Source organism: Podarcis filfolensis (genome assembly GCF_964270895.1).
Source record: "Podarcis filfolensis genome assembly, chromosome: 6".
Lineage (NCBI taxonomy): Eukaryota > Metazoa > Chordata > Lepidosauria > Squamata > Lacertidae > Podarcis > Podarcis filfolensis.
The window spans coordinates 74,545,841-74,552,780 of NC_139609.1; positions in this window are offsets into that span (position 1 = coordinate 74,545,841).

Consider the following 6,940-nt stretch of genomic DNA (forward strand, 5'->3'; position numbering starts at 1 on the left):
TTGTGGAATATACAAAATCCTCAGGTTAAACACACAAGATGCAACAATTCTGCGCTCTGAAGGCACAAGCATTTTGTACATGTTGCCTGAAACTTGCTTAGAAAAGTCCAACCCTTATTTTAATACTCTACTTAGGCATATTGAAAAAAGATAGGAAGCAGCAACTTGTGCAGCTGACTGCTTGCAAGTTGTTTGCGTCTCAAATTTGGCCACCACACAGTTTATCTTCAAAATGATTTTTTTTTTGTTTTCATCTTGCCTTGACAAAAGATTAAGAATCTAATCTCCCACTAAATCAGTGGCAAACGTCCTGCTGATTTTAACGGGCAGGACTTTAAATTGCAAAGATAAAGCAGGAATAATCAGGTAGTACTATTTTTGTTTTGCCCTGCTCCTTTGGCAAGCTTTCTAACAGCACTTTAGCTTCAAAACATCATTCCCAGAACTCTACCATTAACCACAATAATGGGTCAATTAAGTGTACCAGGAAGTAATGACAAGGAAATAACAAGAGACGTGTTGATTTCAGCTGCCCCCAGACAAAAGAAAATTAATGTTTGCCAAGTGGAAAATGTTAAAATCAACAGCAGGGGAGTGGAATAAATATGTTCAAGTTTGTAAAGTCTTATGAAGGACACAACACAGTAGAAACTAGGGCTGCAGTCCTGAGCACTCTTCCCAGGAAAAGGGTCCCATTTAACCGAACGGGACTCCTGTGTGAGTAAACATACTTAGAAGCAGCTGTAAGTCCCATCACCAGTGTTAACTGGAGTTTGCAATTTAGTTAAGCCAATTTACAACCTAGTATTTTGTTATGTTTTGATTTTTTAAAGTTGATGTTAACCAGAATAGCAGGTCAACGTCAAGTATCATTTGCGGGTTTTCTTGCTGCAACAAGCTGATCCTGACAGGAGACAAGTGTACCTATTTTCTTCTGACAAAAGATGGAGAAGGGGATTAAAGAAGCGATATTACTACTACTACAATCACTAGAACTACTAAGCCCATTGTTGAAATGGGAAGTAGACGTCTCTCTCCATTTGCTTACATTTGGCACTTTGCATGGCCAAGCACATAACGAAGAAAATCAGCAATCATTTTTAACTTTATTATTATTTTATTTTGCGGGGTGGGTGGTAATTCTAGTCTAGGGGTCGATGCTGTGCCTGCAATATGTGACTAGTTTTGCACAAGTTGTTGATGATGATGATGAACCACCCTCTTGATGAAGGGTGGTATGTAAATCTAATAAGCAAAGTTTAATTGATGAAACAGTTTAATTGATGAAAATAAAAATAAAGGGTATCCTATTGCATTATAAAAGTTAACACTTACAATTCCATATATACTTATCTAATGTATAAGTATTATTGTTTATCTATCCCCTACCATATTTTGTATAAATGCTTTTCATGTATCATTATACAGTGGTGCCTCGCAAGACGAAATTAATTCGTTCCGCAAGTTTTTTCTTCTTGAGAGTTTTTCGTCTTGCGAAGCACGGTTTCCCATAGGAATGCATTGAAAATCAATTAATGCGTTCCTATGGAGACCGCTTGCCAGGCTGGCAGTGCGGAGAAGGGCAAGCCTTCAGGACAGGTACGGGAACAGAGGGGAAGGCGCGCAGCGCTTCTCCTCTGTTCCCGGGGCTTGCGGTGGGAGGAGGGTTTTTCCTCCCCACCGCCAACATTCAGAACAGCATTCTGAATGTTGGCGGTGGGAAGGAAAACCCTCCTCCCACCGCAAGTCTTCAGGACAGCCATCCGAAGGCTGGCGCGGGGAGAAGGTCTCTCCGCCCCACCGCCAGCCTTCGGAGGAGCCTTCCGAAGGCTGGCGGCGGGAGGAGGTCTCTCCGCCCCACCTCCAGCCTTCGGAGGAGGTCCGAGGACAGTGTGGAAGACTCGCTGCGCTTCCCCGCTGTCCTGGAGATTTCCCTATGGGCTTTCGTCTTGCGAAGGAAGCCCATAGGGAAATTCGTCTTGCGAAGCGCATCGAAAAACGGAAAACCCTTTCGTCTAGGGGGTTTTTCGTCTTGCGAGGCGTTCGTCTTGCGGGGCACCACTGTACTTCTTCATGCAATGGTCTGTCTATAAGCAATCCTTTCATAAGTTGCAAGTGCAGTCATATCTTTGCAGTGCATCAGTATCAGTCTTTTGGCACAAAGAATCCATTTATGTTAATAGGTCTTGACTTTTTGGCAGGTACTCCTTGGGACGCAGGTGGCGCTGTGGGTAAAACCTCAGCACCTAGGACTTGCCGATTGCATGGTCGGCGGTTCGAATCCCCGTGGCGGGGTGCGCTCCCGCTGCTCGGTCCCAGCGCCTACCAACCTAGCAGTTCGAAAGCACCCCCGGGTGCAAGTAGATAAATAGGGACCGCTTACCAGCGGGAAGGTAAACGGCGTTTCCGTGTGCGGCTCTGGCTCGCCAGAGCAGCTTGGTCACGCTGGCTACGTGACCTGCAAGTGTCTGCGGACAGCGCTGGCTCCCGGCCTCTAGAGTGAGATGAGCACACAACCCTAGAGTCTGTCAAGACTGGCCCGTACGGGCAGGGGTACCTTTACCTTTACCTTACCTTGGGAGTGAGTGTTAGAGTTAAACATACAGTAGTGATCAAAAGATTCAAATATACTTTCTCTCAGATAAGTGTGTGAGCGTATATTCTCTTTTGCACACACAATCTAGTGACCAAATGAGATTTGTATATGTGGTTACTATTACGAAGATAGCCTGGTCCCAGCTTATGTCCTTGCATGGGGTGATTTCTACCCTTCTGGCCTAGTAATTTAATTAATCTGTGTTTATTGGGATGCAGGTGGCGCTGTGGGTTAAACCACAGAGCCTAGGGCTTGCTGATCAGAAGGTTGGCAGTTTGAATCCCTGCGACAGGGTGAGCTCCCGTTGCTTGGTCCCTGCTCCTGCCAACCTAGCAGTTTAAAAGCACGCCAAAAAGTGCAAGTAGATAAATAGGTACTGCTCCAGCGTGAAGGTGAACGGCGTTTCCGTGCACTGCTCTGGTTTGCCAGAAGCAGCTTAGTCATGCTGGCCACATGACCCGGAAGCTGCACGCCGGCTCCCTCGGCCAGTAAAGCGAGATGAGCGCCGCAACCCCAGAGTTGTCCGCTACTGGACCTAAGGGTCAGGAGTCCCTTTACCTTTAATCTGTGTTTATCTCCTTTATGAAACATGCAGTCCAACTACCAGAGACAGCCACAGAGGTTAGTTTTTGCCTATGATGTAGAAGCAGAACCTAGACTTTCCCTAAAGCTCAGGTCCCGTGGAAAACAGAACCTATTATCTCTTAAATCCTTACGGACTGCTGCAGTTCCTTACATACCTTTTCACTGGCTTGGCTGTTTTAATTAATATGCCGCATCTGTGTATTTAGGCAACCGCATACTTTTGATCCATGAATAATTGAACTTGTGGCCAAGCTACGTGTTATGCAACTATATATATATAGCAGGAGTCTGGTGGTCATTTTAAAGTGTTAAAAACAGCAGCTTCTAATGAGTGCAACTAGGAAATGAGATGCAGGGGAAAGGAGGATCTAAATCTCCCCCCCCCCCTTCATTTTATCAACACAAAAAGCAGCGACAATTTGTTGTTGACAAAGGACATATAAAAGACCCCATTACCTTCAGTAGCTTAGGGCCTCATCAAACCTAAATCTGGCCCTGATTGTCCTCTACTCTGACTAATCTTCGCCCAACACAGTTTTTTCTACCACCATAACAGCCCTCAGAAAACTGATGTATGCTGTTGTGTACAAGTGTACCATTTGAGCTTCCCTAAGCACCACACTAGTTCATCTATGTTAGACATTCACTGGTTTGGCAGAGTTAATGGCACACTCTCTCTCGAGCAATTGCCTGGCAAAAGGAGATCGACGTTTCTGCACTCCTTTCCAAGTCATTTATTACCTTGGGAATTGACACACATTCCTGTTTCTAGGTCACTCAAGCGTCTGCTAGTGGCTCGGAGACGGATTTTGCTAGAGAACAGTGCCGTATATCATAAGAGGTCTTGAGAGGAGGTCAGGGGCCCCTGGGACATTTTGTTCTGCATCCAAATGGAAGGAGGCAGGCCATTTCCCCTTTTAGTTAGGAAGAGAAGTGCACACACCCCTCATGTTCTCAGGCCACGTGTAGATTAATCTTTGGAAATGGCTCTCACAGGCAACTATTGTACCCTGTGAGTTAGTGTTAGTGTTTACACAATAAAAAATAAAGTGCACATAAATGAGGTGCAAATACATAAGGTGCACATTTTATTGCTGCCATAAAAGCAGTGACTGCCTTGTATGTTAATTTTTTTTGAGGGGGGGATTATCAACACACATTTTAAAAATGTTTTAAAAATTAATTTTTATGTTGTGTGTACTTTGGAACAAGTCTTTCAACTTCCTCCTGAACTCTGAAAGAGCTGCCTTTGCCCAAATGTTTTAGAGAAGATCCTGATATTCTGTGAATCTGTCTTTGTGTATGTGTTCTTTAAAAACGGATAGATGAATGTGGTAAGAAAATAGCTCTTGGCAGAAGACTCTGGCGTGAGTACGAGTAAGGCCTTCTCAAAAATTCACTTTTTGAGTCTGGTTTTTCTTACGGTACAAAGAAGCAGGTTTTCATACATCTTCCAGATGGTTCCTTACAATGATTTTAAAATACAAGTCAAGGAATACCTAGGAGTAGCATTCAGAAAACATCTGGAAACAGCTGCATTGATTGATGGTGCCATTTGCAGGTCTTGTTTTGGAATGAATTATACTGTTGATCTTACAAGCGATACGCCAATTCCACCTTTTTTTCTTTTTTACACAAGGGGGTTCCTGCGTCTGTCTAATATTAGGCAGAATTAGTCTGTGCAATATGCGACTTAGGAGTCAGAGGGAACAACTCGTAAATCTGAGATACAAACTGAGATACTCATAAGTTGCTGGCAGTGGTGCTTGGTGGGTTCAGTCCTACTCATGCATGCTGGAGGTTGTCTTATTCAACTTATTGGGTAGAGTTCACTGGGTGTCTCTCCGATGATGGAAAGCAACTGGCAGCAGAACAGGGATGGAAGAAATTTTCAGCAATTCCTCCCCCTGCACCCCTTCCCAAAATCTACTCCAAAGGATTGCATCTGGAGCAGTTTTTGAGAGAGGTTGCAAGGAACGGGGGGGAATTGCTGCAAGCTTGCAGCCCTCCTTTTTTTTTGCTAACAGATGCCTTCCATCAGTGAAGTGACACCCATTAAATTCAACATACAGTGGTACCTCTGCTTACAGACGCTTCAGGTTACAGACGCTTCGGGTTACAGACTCTGCTAACCCAGAAATAGTACCTCGGGTTAAGAACTTTGCTTCAGGATGAGAACAGAAATCGTGCTGCGGCAGCAGGAGGCCCCATTAGCTAAAGTGGTGCTTCAGGTTAAGAACAGTTTCAGGTTAAGAACGGACCTTCGGAACAAATTAAGTACGTAACCAGAGGTACCACTGTAGTGGGAAAATGTGGCGTAAATAGGCATAGGATCGGACTGTTAGAAGCTGCGAGTACATCTGATAATGTGTGTGTCGAGTCCCATTAGCAACCTAGATAGGATGATTATTCTAAGTTTTGAATGCCTTCAAAAAAATCCCCAGTTGTAATTCTTGGGGCTTTGCAGGTTTTCTTCCAGGTAACGGCTGTGGGCAGCATTTCTCAGATCCAGGCTGGAGTTAGTTACTCCTAACTTCCATGAAGTCAATGTTACACCAGCATTCTAATTCTACCATGCCCCTCTTTTTCTCCAGCACGGCACCGCAAGCCACCTTCTGTTTTCTACAGTGCTCAAAAAGATATGGAAGTAGTGCAAGTTTCTTTGCTTCTGAGTCAGCTTCCCCAGTGGCTTCTGAGTGGCAATAAACGTAAGGTTTGTGAGCAGGGTTTGACGTTTCAGCCTTTGCTAAGAGAAGGAAGGTTGTAGATTTAAATAAAACATTACCTTGAATGCCCCCACCAAACCTTGTAGTCTAAACCAGTGATTCCCAGTTAGCTAATTACAGATATTTTTCAAAATCCAAGCCACAGACCCCCTACTTTTGAAAATTTTGATAACTCTGTGGCAGTTGCCTCTGCAAAGCAATTTTTTGAACAAAATGTGGGGTAGCCTCGAATAAGCAAAGGATTTTTGGTATACTAAAAAACAGACCATAAAATTTGTGATATTACCATGCAAAAATGACAAAAAAAATAGTTGAAGGGGGGAGGCAAGGGATGGGGCCCTAGACCCCCTGGGTGTGTTCTGCGGACCCCCAGGGATCTCTGGACCCCTAATTGGGAACCACTGGTCTACACCCTTAATGAGCAGATTGCATGCATGCAATGATTCTGGAAGTGTGCAGAAAAAACGTAGAACATAGTGCTAGCTGTGGCAATCACATTCTTGATAGTGTGCATGCATGTATACAGACACATCAAAACGCAAATTTTTTGCCTTTATGCCAAAAATATATGCTTGAAAGTATACGGAGAGGGATAATACTCTTTGCAGTCTTGGGATCAAGAGGTTGGGAATGAGGCTTCAGGGCCCTGCCTGATGACCACACGAAGCAACTGCAAACATATACATGTTTATGCAGAAGTAAGCCCAACTGTGTTTTTAGCTAAGCGTGTGTAGCATAGGAGCTGGATTCACTATCTCTACTGCAAGGTAAATGGAGGTGGGAGAAGTGGGTCACACTATAGGCTCATACTTCACCTGCGGTGATCCATATAATAATGTGATGCTATAGAATCTCAAGTTGTAGAGTCGGGGTTCCAGATACTGCCCAGTTGCAAGAGTGTGCCCTGCCAGTGCTGCAATTTGCCATTGCTTTTATTTTGATAGATTCCTGTTAGAAGATATTGTGGCAGGATGTGTTCAGGGGAGAAATTATCTCTGTGGTAGCCAGACAACTGCATGATTAATACCTATTA